This window comes from Amphiura filiformis, chromosome 20, assembly GCF_039555335.1.
Source record: "Amphiura filiformis chromosome 20, Afil_fr2py, whole genome shotgun sequence".
Lineage (NCBI taxonomy): Eukaryota > Metazoa > Echinodermata > Ophiuroidea > Amphilepidida > Amphiuridae > Amphiura > Amphiura filiformis.
The window spans coordinates 59,993,301-60,005,687 of NC_092647.1; positions in this window are offsets into that span (position 1 = coordinate 59,993,301).

Below are 12,387 nucleotides of genomic sequence, written 5' to 3' on the forward strand. Positions count from 1 at the left end.
AACTATTGCACTTACCCACTTCTGGCACTGAACAGTTGATATTGGTTTTATCCCATCCCATTTAGATCCGATTTCTCGAAGCTTGGCTAATGGTCAGGCTTCCAAAGCCAGCATGCCAGCACCTACCAATGTGGATCTATTTTGTTGATTTATCTTTCTAGGTATGCATGAAGTGAAATTATAAGCGTTGATTATAGGACTAATTGTGCCTGATGGCTTAAGAAGTCTGACCACTAGCCATGCTTCGAGAAACTGGCCCTTAATGTCTACACCTTAAGTTATCTAATATAATAGAAAAAAAACAGTTGATTCACTTTTCCCAAAAATTTCCCCAAAAAAGGTGTGCGATCATACCTTTTGAATTGCCTTTAAATGGCTTAATTTACAGAAATCGGACTAGGTCAATTTTGCCATAAAGCCGAAATGAACACACCAACTAAAAATATTTTCGATATCACTTTTCATACTTTGCTTTCATAGTCGGGGGGGGAATAAAATTCAAAATTTTAGATACAACTGATTAAATGAAATCGACAGCAGTCAAATGTCAGGTCATTCTCTTGGCAAGGTTACTGTTTATTTGCTTGCAATTTATTTAGTACCAAAATCCTATTTTCTATTGACATGGTTGATAAAGATTGTTATTTTTCATTCTCATATCGTATCAAAAATATATAGGCCTGTTCATCAAATATTCCCACAATAATTGCTTTCTTAAAATCTTACAACTCTTTCAATTTAAGATATCATGCGTGCTCTGGCCATGGGTGGTTTTATCCTCGCTTTGCACCATTGAGGTCCCCAGTTCGAGCCCGGAATTCCCAGACGACTCTATGTGCATTTCGTTTCCAGGCCACACTACTGCATGTATTTGGTGAAACTCAGCTAGCTAGCTAGCACAAAACACTTTGCAGAAAGTTTTAACTGTCTGGTTATATAATGCGTATAAAATGTTCTGATAACATTCAAAAACTTGCTATAAAACATTTTAACATAATGTTATGTAAGTGTTGACAAAATATTTAGCATAAATGTTTGCAATAAATAACATTTTGACAGCCTTTTTTTTTTTTTTCAAATATTGTAGTATTTTCCATATCAATCCATATAAATCGACATTAAATATTAAAACATTTTGACCAAACTTAAACACGTTTCACGTTTATAAAGTTTTTAAAGCTCAATTTGTGTGTTTGTTGTGAAGAAGCTGTGATGTAGGGGCCTACGCGAATATAAAATTCACAAGAATGTTAAACCAGGCTCTGGAAAAAGCACATTGGTGTTAACTTTTTATTATATATCGTGAAGAGGAGCTTGCAATCGCCAGGGAACGCTAATATATTTCACCCCACGCCTTAGTATACCAGTCAATACAAAACTCTGAAGTTCTGATATGACCAGTAATATGGTGTTGAATAATTCATTATAGAATAATGCTCAAGCATGTTAAATCCACTTGCCCATATAATAATGAGTTATACATGAGGTACGTCTATCCATAAACCATGCTCTTAGATATTCAGTGAAAAGTTGTCATTTACATAGCCCTCATCGGTGCGTGTCTGGTTTCGTAAATGTACACTAGAGTGTTCAGAACGTGAACTTGGGGCTTTGAATATCCACTTAAAGCAGGCAATCTTTCTCATTACTAACCCATAACCTTCTTTGAACTGCCGATTGCTTGCATACACCAAGAAGTTGACGGAACTATTCATGAAAGCCAGAAGAGTTGCTGGTATAAAGAGTTCAGTGATATCACCAAGATCAAAGATTACAGTAGTTGCATAAGGTAACCACATAATCATGAAAACTGCCCATATGATGCCGATAGTTTGAAGCAGTCGTTTATCGGCCGCTTCAATTTTGTTGGATGGCCCTTTCTCATGTTGAGCCATTTTTCGACTGGCTTTACGTGCAAAAACGTAGATACCGATGTAGCTGAAGTTCAATATCGAAACAGGTGTCACAAATCCGAACACTACAAGATATCCACGAGTGTAACCGAAATTTGCCGAGTAATCGTAGGTACAAGTAAAATTGCGCTTCTCAAAAATGTGATCTCCCCATCCTAGGTAATTAGGCAAGTCCATAAAAAAGGCAAAAATCAAAATTGATACAAGCATACACGTAACGCTGCGAGTTGTGAAGATTTTCGAATAATAAAACCTATGACATATGTAGATATACCGATTTAAAGCAACAAACGACAAACTCCAGAGCGAATTGACGAAACTTACGACGGTCAATGTTCCCAAAATTTCGCACAGAATCGGAAACTGTCGAAAAAAGTGGCCCCTGTTAATAACGCCAACTACAGCAAATGGGTTCAAAATTGCACAAACCAAGAAGTCGGCAAATGCAAGATTCACTATAAAAACGTTAAGAAGAATTTGAAGTTGCTTTTTGGCAATGACTGCCCCTACAAGAAGAATGTTACCAATGATACCCATACATGAAACCAGTAGCATGGCTGGTACGTAGAAGAAAAAGAGAGCTTTCGGTACATTTATATCTTCATCAGTCATGTCAGTTGCAGTGACGTTGCCCGGATTGGTGGTTCCGTATGCAGCAAACAAGAGCTGGTTGTCGTTGGTTGACATTGTCATTGGTTGTTGTTGGGTTTTTTTCAAGTAAATTTAATATCTGAAAATGAATAAAAACGAAAACAATTAATGTAAAATAGGTTCAGCCCTGAGATATTCATGTCATCAGAGAAACTTTAATATAATATGAAAAGTCACGAGACATCCGTCCGCGTGTAGATACCTACTTCATCAACACCCAATTCAGAAGTAGATACGTACTTCATCAACACCCATATCAGCAGTAGATACCTACTTCATCAACACCCATATCATCAGTAGATACCTACTTCATCAACACCCATATCAGCAGTATACGGCTACTCTATCAACACCAATATCAGCAGTAGAAACTTTAATATAATATGAAAAGTCAGAGACATCCGTCCGCGTGTCAGCTGTGCAGTTTACGGGCGACCTATATTTCTCCATTAGTTATATCTAAATAACAGCACTGTACGGAAACTATATTGAATTATATGTGTAGAGACTGTTTGCCATTATTCAGGCGTGTTCTCAGGATATGCTTTATAAAGTCATTAATTTTAGACGGTAACTATGGCAACAATACGTGTAACAAGTATTGATTCTGTGTTCATTAGTTAAATACGCTTGACCAGATTGACAACCCCACCCCGCACTTTTTACCACATCAAATCAGATTTTCTCATAAGCCCAGTGGAATATGTTTCCTTTAGTTTGTAAGAACAAAAACATGGTAGTTTGGTGGTTAGCATCGCAGACATGCCAGAAGTCATGTACTGTTCTATGGGCCATCAGCCCAGCAAACACAAAACACTATGTAAAATATTTTGTGAACAAGTTTGGCCAAACATGCCAAATAGGCCTACTTCGTCAACACTTAAGTTTTCAAAAATGTTTTTAAATGTTATGAAAACGTTTTATACCCTTTATATAGCCTTTATGTAATCCAATATTCAAATCTTTTCCGGCAATCTTTACAAATAATGTCTTTAAACGTTTTGTGTTTGCTGGGAGGATATGTACACTTTTATGCTTTAAGAATCCAAAGCGCTGGAGCATTATTTAACTCAAAACATGGAATTTAATGTTGGGTAATGGAACTCAATATGTTATAATAAGGACCACAATCTGATCACTCATAATTATGATCACTCATAATTATTATATATACATACGGTAATCAATCAAATTTGTAAAGCCAGAATTGAAAACACGCATGAAAACTCTGCTAACGCACTAAAAGCCGGCCATTAGCAAATTTTCTACGCAATTAAATTGATCAGCTGCTGTTTAATATTAAGTACAATTATACAATTGCCTTTACCCGTTCCTACTAACCAAAAATATGTCGGCAAATTCCAAATTAAGGTTTGTCTATAGTTGCAGCGTGGAAAGGTCAAACAAACACTTTTTACCAATGTTCTATTTCAATTGTAAAACGTGACTTTTTGTGTATTTTCACTCAAAATAAGGTTTTCCTTTTAAACAGGCTGATGTGTACAAAACAGTTGCAAATCGTATGCCAGCACTTAATTACATTATTTTGCATCATTTTGGAGATTGAAAATGAAAATGTTACGAAAATGTAAGCCCAACATTTAAAAGCTTTTAAACGTCTTCTGACAACCTTTTAGGTAGGTTTGTGTGTGCCCTTCTGATTTCCAAGACAAATGTCACAGGTTTATACAAGAGTGATTACAGTTTGACATCTTTAAAAATCAATTCTCACCAAGTTAAAAGCACAAAACGCGCAGGTTGTAATTACGTTTTGCCATGGAAAGGTTAGCTATCATAATTATGTGAAAGTTATTTCTCCGGGCTATGTCGTTATTACAGGAATGAAACATACTGGGTTACTCGTCTAAGAAAAGGGAAGCAGGGCGTATTTGGGAAATCCTTTGCCTTCATTTCAGAGGAAATGACCACCATGACCACCTGACCTCGCGATATGAGCGCACAAGCCCACACAGATATATTTACCTACTTACCTATTTACCTATATCAGCTGTGTCTATATAGCTACTTCGTCAATACCAATATCAGCAGTAGATAGCTACTTCATCAATACCGATATCAGCAGTAGATAGCTACTTCATCAATACCGATATCAGCAGTAGATAGCTACTTCATCAATACCGATATCAGCAGTAGATAGCTACTTCATCAATACCGATATCAGCAGTAGATAGCTACTTCGTCAACACTAATATTACACTTTTCCGTAGTCCACTTGCCCATTGTGCATATTCTGGCTATTGCATTTAAGCTTAAAACTCTGATTTAATTAATTTGTACACAATTGATAGATTTTCACATCTGATCTTTAGTTCAGTCACCGTACTCCCTCTGTTTGTTAGCTTCCCAAGCCTTCGCGAATAAACTGGTAGATTCCAAAATCAGAATTGTTCAGTATTAAAGTGAGCCATTATTCAAGATATGTTGCATTAAATAACATAAGTATACTTACTTTTACTGTCACTAATTATATAAACTCTTTATGACCATTTTACTATTAATTATAATACACATCAGTAAAATTTTGAGCTCCAACAGGATGCGTTCATCATTATTAATAATAACATATTTTTATTTAAATCAAAATTCGACTATGGCATAGTCTACACCAATATCAGCAGTAGATGGCTACTTCATCAACACTAATATCTCCAATAGTTAGCTACTTCATGACCTACAACATCAGCAGTAGATAGCTACTTCATCAACACCAATATCAGCAGTACGTAGATATAGCTACTTCATCGACACCAATATCAGCAGTAGATAGCTACTTCATCAACACCAATGTCAGCAGTAGATAGCTCCTTCATCAGCAGCAATATCATCAGCTCAGTAAGTAGATACTTCGTTAACACCAATATCAGAAAGAAAATGCAGCTACTTCATCAGCAACAATATCAGCAGTAGATAGCTACTTCATCATCACCAATATCAGCAGTAGATATAGCTACTTCATCAGCAACAATATCAGCAGTAGATAGTTACTTCATCATCACCAATATCAGCAGTAGATAGCTACTTCACCAACACCAAATAAACGGTTCCAAAAAAGTAAGCCCCCCCCCCTAAGACATTTTAGTATAATCCAAAAACGGCTTGATCAATTCTCGGGTTTTTGTTGCTACTTTTTATCATCTTCATTGCAAAATGGCAATGCAGCCATTTATGAAATATTCGGCCAAAAAAAAGTTGCATTTTTCTACATAGGCATTTTATGCTTCAATTTGTGTTTCACAATTTTTTCCATTTAAGTAATTTAATCAAAAAGAAGCATTATTGAATTTAATTAAATTTAAGCTTTTCCTGATTTAGGTGTCACGCATTCAAAAACAGTTTTTATGGTTCAGTGAATAAATTAAAATGAATGCTGCAGCTTATCAATGTCTTTCAATAATGAATAGGCCTTCCTTTATGTGAGATGGCTTCCAAGCATCGTTCTTCTCTGCTGTTGGTCAAGCTGGTTCCCCGCATGCTGCAGGATTTGCTGCAAAGTCCTTTAAGGTGGTGTTGTCCCTCACTTGTCCGTTTGTAACAAGTTGAGTCTTCATAACGGCCACCCATATAAATGTTTTTTGAACCATTCAAGAAATGACCAATGAAACAAGTGTATAGGGATCCAGCATATAATATCTAATCAGGAATCTGTTGCTCCATTGATTAAATTAATCAATGGAGTTACAGTTGTTCCTTCCTAATAAATTTAATTAGAATGAAAAACTTGTTAAATTTACGCATTTTAATGCATACAAAAAGCCAATTTAGAAAAGTGCAACTTATGTTGATGAATAAAATTTTTATAAATGGCTATATGATTACTCACTGAACCATAAAACATGTTTGAAATGTGTACAAATTAATTCATGAACATCTCAACTTAAGTTATTTTAATAAAAACAAACAAAAAAATATAGAAACATTCCTTTTTGATTAATTTTCTTCAAGTGAAAGAGGTCTGAAACCAAAAGCCTATGTAGAAAAGTGCAGCTTTTTTTGGCCGAAAATTTTATAAATGGCTGCATTTCTCAGTGAAGATGATAACAGATCACAATAAAACCCCGTTCACTTGATGCATAACTAATTAGCCTATGTTCCAAACTTTAAAACAAGATAATTGATCAAGCCGTTTTCGGATTATACCAAAAATTCTTAGGGGGGAGGGACTTATTTAGTATGGTACTTCGTCAACACCAATATCAGCAGTAGATAGTTACTTCTTTAACAACAATATTAGAAGTAGAGAGGTGCTTCATCAGCAACAATATCTGCAGTAGACATGGTAGATAGCTCTTTCGTCAACAAACATATCAGCCGTAGATACATACTTCATCAACACCCATATCAGCAGTATACGGCTACTCCATCAACACCAATATCAGCAGTAGATAGTTACTTCTTTAACAACAATATTAGAAGTAGAGAGGTGCTTCATCAGCAACAATAACTCGATAACCCCAAATAAAAAATTAGACTTTGGTCTGCCTGGACCAGGTCGTATTACAAATTTTGTTCTCATAATATACATTCAATTTTAAAGAAAACGAGTCGTAAAAATGTTATTTCACAAACTTGCCTGTGGATCTTAACTTTGAAGCCTGAATTTCTACCAACGCTATATGGTTATGAAGCGTATAGACGCAGTCAAAATTATACAAAATCCCTCTTGTGAGTGCTATGTGCAGCATCAATCAGTTAAATATTGCAACGCTGAATGAAGAATGTACAATTAGCAATGCAGAGCATAAGCACTTCATGTTGACGACCGTAGAGTGATATTATAAACGTAATGTTCTCATTAAATACATATATAAACGATAACAAACAGAGCACCGTGTTTGCAAGCAGCCATTTCCTGACTTTTTAATGATTGTAAGCATCCATTTTCTTCTGTTTTATGTCTAGAAACTCTGGCATGATTTTTCATATATGAGAGAATGCGAGTCCTAGACACCATTGAAAAGGAGAATGTAATGGAGGGGGGGGGGCTTGGAAAACATACCACCCTGTGAAAGGTTTTCAAGTTGACAATTGGCCATTTTATTTTGATGCAATATGGGCACATTTTCTATCTTAATTGTTATATTATTATCACATTTTTGTATGAATTGTTGGAAAAACATTATATGATGCGCGCCAGATTTAAAATCTAACCAATGCCAAAAGAGTGCGGAGAGTAAAGGTGCGGAGCAGTGGTCTTAGGGTGAAAAGTGAAAACTGTCTAAATCATTGAACCTATCTGGGGAGCCACGAAATATTTATCAGCAGGTGTTTTCTGAAACTCTACCCTTATGTACATCTTGAAGAGAAAATCCTCGTTGGTCCATAGTCAAATAGCAAGTTTCTTGGCAAGCTTGCAGTTTCTTTGCTTGCAAGACTTTCAAGTTTTCTGAAACCATTTTCTGTTCAATATGGTGTGGATATCAGATGCGCTAAAGGTCTCTCTAAATGTAAAAGAGTGAAAAACTCACTCCCCAAAAGAGTGATTCACTTATAAAACCACTCAAAAATGAGTGAAATGTGGTTTTTAAACTTTAAAACCAAAAAAAAAGAATGAAAACCACTCTGAAAGAGTGAATTTCAACTCGTTCAAGGAGTTAAATGAAGGACAGCACATTTTTAGAGTTGTCCTTCATTTAACTCTTTGAAAGAGTTAAAATTCACTCTTAAAGAGCGGTTTTCACTCTTTTTTGAGTGGTTTTAAAGTTAAAAAACGCATTTCACTCCTTTTTGAGTGATCTTATAAGTAAATTACTCTTTTCGGTAGTGAGATTTTTACTCTTTTACATTTAGAGAGATACATAATACATGTAGTTTTACCTTCTCTTATCGTATAAAAACATGATGAATTCATGAAATATTTCCACAATAACTGGTTTGTTAAATCTTAGACCTGTGGCACTTTCGCATTATTGAGGTCCCCAGTTCGAGCATGGAATCCCTAGATGACTTTACGTGAATTTGGTGACCAGTCCATTCTCGCTCTGGCAGGTTTTCGCCAGATTCTCTGGTTTCCTCCTGCATCAAAGACTGGGCTTTCTTCACTGAGTATTATTATATATTGATCTACCTTGTCTCCCATATTGAATATGATAACAATAAAAGTATTTCAAAAATAGCGCAAATCGTCTGAGTAACCCGAAAAGCGCCAAAAAAGCACCCAACCCAAGCCCGTGCCCTGAGTTGAATTAAATGTAATAGTTAATATTATTATTAGTGGTAGTAGTAGTATTTAGAACAACTAAACAGAAAGAGACCATGATTGAATTGCTGATAATGCACGTATTTGGTGAAACACAGCTAGCAGGCATGTGCACAAAACGTTTTACAGAACATATTTAGCGGTCTTGTTATATATAATGGGTATAAAACGCCCGATAAAACGTTCTGATAACATTCAAAAACTCTTTAAAAACTTGCTGTAAAACATTCTAACATAATGTCATATAAGTGTTGACAAAAATTTAGCACCACTGTTTGCCATAAACGTTTTACAATCATTTTTGACAACACTTTTTAAATATTGCAGGAATTTGGATATAAAACATATCAATAACCATATAAGTCAACATTTAAATATTATTAAAACATTTTGATCAAACCAAAACACGTTTATATAACACGTTTGTAAAGTTTTGATACATTTATGCGTTTGTTGTGAAGCAGCTGTGATATACGTGAATATAAAATTCACAATGATGTTAAACCGGGCTCTGGAAAACGCACATTGGTGTCAACTTATATTGTATATTCGTGAAGAGGAGCTTGTAATGTAGCACATTACACAATCGACATAACAACAGGGTGCGCTAATAAATTTCGCCCCACAACTAAGTATTCCAGTCAATATCAATCTCTATGATTCGATAATTATTATGTATCCATGAATCTTTTACCTTGGTCTGCCTTGGTTGCTGATTGCGATCAGCTCAAGTAATTCTGGTTTCATATAGCTTCATATATCTCGGGCATGGAGTTCTTTAACTAACATTACATTTCCATAAAAAGTGCTGTTTCTGGGCACATTGGGTTTTCATTTACGGGTCATTCAAAAGATATAACCAGCAACAAGGTGTCAAACAATTCATTAGAATAGTGCTTAAACAAACATATTATATCCAACTTGCCCATATATATAATTTCAATGATTTTATAGTGAGTTGCACATGAGGTTCTATCCATTAACCATGCTCTTAGATATTCAGTGAAAAACTGTCATTGACATAGCCCTCATCGGTGCGTGTCTGGCTTCGTAACTGTACACTAGATAGTTCAGAACGCGAACTTGGGGCTATGAATGCCTACTTAAAGCAGACAATCTTTCTTATTACTAACCCATAACCTTCCTTGAACTGCCGATTGGTTGCATACACCAAGAAGTTGACGGAACTATTCATGAAAGCCAGAAGAGTTGCTGGTATAAAGAGTGCAGTGATATCCCCAAGATCAAAGATTACAGCAGTTGCATAAGGTAACCACATAATCATGAACACTGCCCAGATGATGCCGATAGTTTGAAGCAGTCGTTTATCGGCTGCATCAATTTTGCTGGATGACCCTTTCTCATGTCGAGCCATTTTTCGACCGGCTTTATGTGCAAAAACGTAGATACCGATGTAGCTGAAGTTCAATATCGAAACAGGTGTCACAAATCCGAACACTACAAGATATCCACGAGTGTAACCGAAATTTGCCGAATAATCGTAGGCACAGGTAAAATTGCGTTTCTCAAAAATGTGATCTCCCCATCCTAGGTAATTGGGCAAGTCCATCAAAAAGGCAAAAATCCAAATTGATACAAGCATACACGTAACGCTACGAGTTGTGAAGATTTTCGAATAATAAAATCTATGACATATGTAGATATACCGATTTAAAGCAACAAACGACAGACTCCAGAGCGAATTGACGAAACTTACGACGGTCAATGTTCCCAAAATTTCGCACAGAATCGGAAACTGTCGGAAAAAGTGGCCACTGTTAATAACGCCAACTACAGCAAATGGGTTCAAAATTGCACAAACCAAAAAGTCGGCAAATGCAAGATTCACTATAAAAACGTTAAGAAGAATTTGAAGTTGCTTTTTGGCAATGACTGCCCCTACCAGAAGAATGTTACCAATGATACCCATACATGAAACTATTAGCATGGCTGGCACGTAGAAGAAAAAGAGAACTTTCGGTACATTTATATCTTCATCAGTCATGTCAGTTGCAGTGACGTTGCCCGGATTGGTGGTACCGTATGAAGCAAAAAGGAGCTGGTTGTCGTTGGTTAACATTGTCATTGTTTTTGTCAAGAAAATTTAATACCTGAAAAAGGAATAAAAACGAAAAGAATGTCAAATAGTTTCAGTCCTGAGCTGGGATATAGTTCATATCTTAAAATTAAAATGATATGAAAAGTCAGAGACATCAGTGCTCAGTCCGTGGCAACTGATCAGTGTACAACCGACCTATTTCACCAAGTTCCGTTTTGCGATTTGAATAACAGCATGTACGTAAACTATATTAAATTACACTGGCTGTTTAGCGTTATTCAGGCATGTTCTCTGGATATGCTTTGTAAAAACTCTTTGTTTGATAAATTTTAGATGGTAACTATGGAAACAATACGTGTAACAAGTATTGATTCTGTGTTCATTAGTTCAATTACTTGACCAGGTTACAGTGCAAAAATGTGTTTATGTTATCATTATTAAATGTTTTTGTTAATATTATTTTGAAAAACAAAATGCCAATCTTGTGCCAGCATTATTCTGCAATACAACGTTTCGGAGCAACTGTTAAAAATGGAAATGTTATGAACAGATTTTGGAACCGTTATCTAGGCCTTAACTCAACATTTAAACGTGTTCTAGTTCTGTCAACCTTTGTAGCTCGGTGCGTGTCCTTCTGATTTCTAAGACAAATGTCACTGGGTTACCATGATTACAGTTTGACATCCGTAAAAGTGTGACAATTATTTCGACAAAAATCAATTCTCTCATCAAGTTAAAAGCACAAACGCGGAGACTGTAATTACGTTTAGCCATGGAAAGGTTATTTACCATAAGTGAAAGTTATTTCTCCGGGCTATGTCGTAATTACCAAATGATTACAGGAATGAAACATAGAAACAGGGAATGTTAACTCATTTGTGGAACCCTTTAAGTGTTGATTTCAGAGGAGTATCACGCGCGGGCCATCACCTATAGTCCCTATCACTATGATCAACTGACCTCGTGGTATTCAGTTTGATTTCCCACCCTCTCCCACATTTGAAGACGGATTGACGGATTGCTATGTATACAATAATATCAGTTTAGCTACTTCACACAATATCGGCAGTTGATTTAGCTGCTTCCTCAATGCTGATATCAACAGTAGATAGCTACAAATTCGTTAACACCAATATCATCAGTACCCGGTATAGATGCTACTTCATCAATACCAATATCGGCAGTTGATATAGCTGCTTCATCAATGCTGATATCAGCAGTAGATAGCTGCTTCGTTAACACCAATATCATCAGTATAGATGGCTACTTCATCAATCGGCAGTTGATATAGCTACTTCGTCAATGGTGATATCAACAGTAGATAGCTACTTCGTTAACACCAATATTATCAGTATAGATGCTACTTCATCAATACCAATATCGGCAGTTGATTTAGCTGCTTCCTCAATGCTGATATCAACAGTAGATAGCTACTTCGTTAACACCAATATCATCAGTATAGATGGCTACTTCATCAATATCGGCAGTTGATAGCTGCTTCATCAATGCTGATATCAGCAGTAGATAGCTATACTTCGTTAACACCA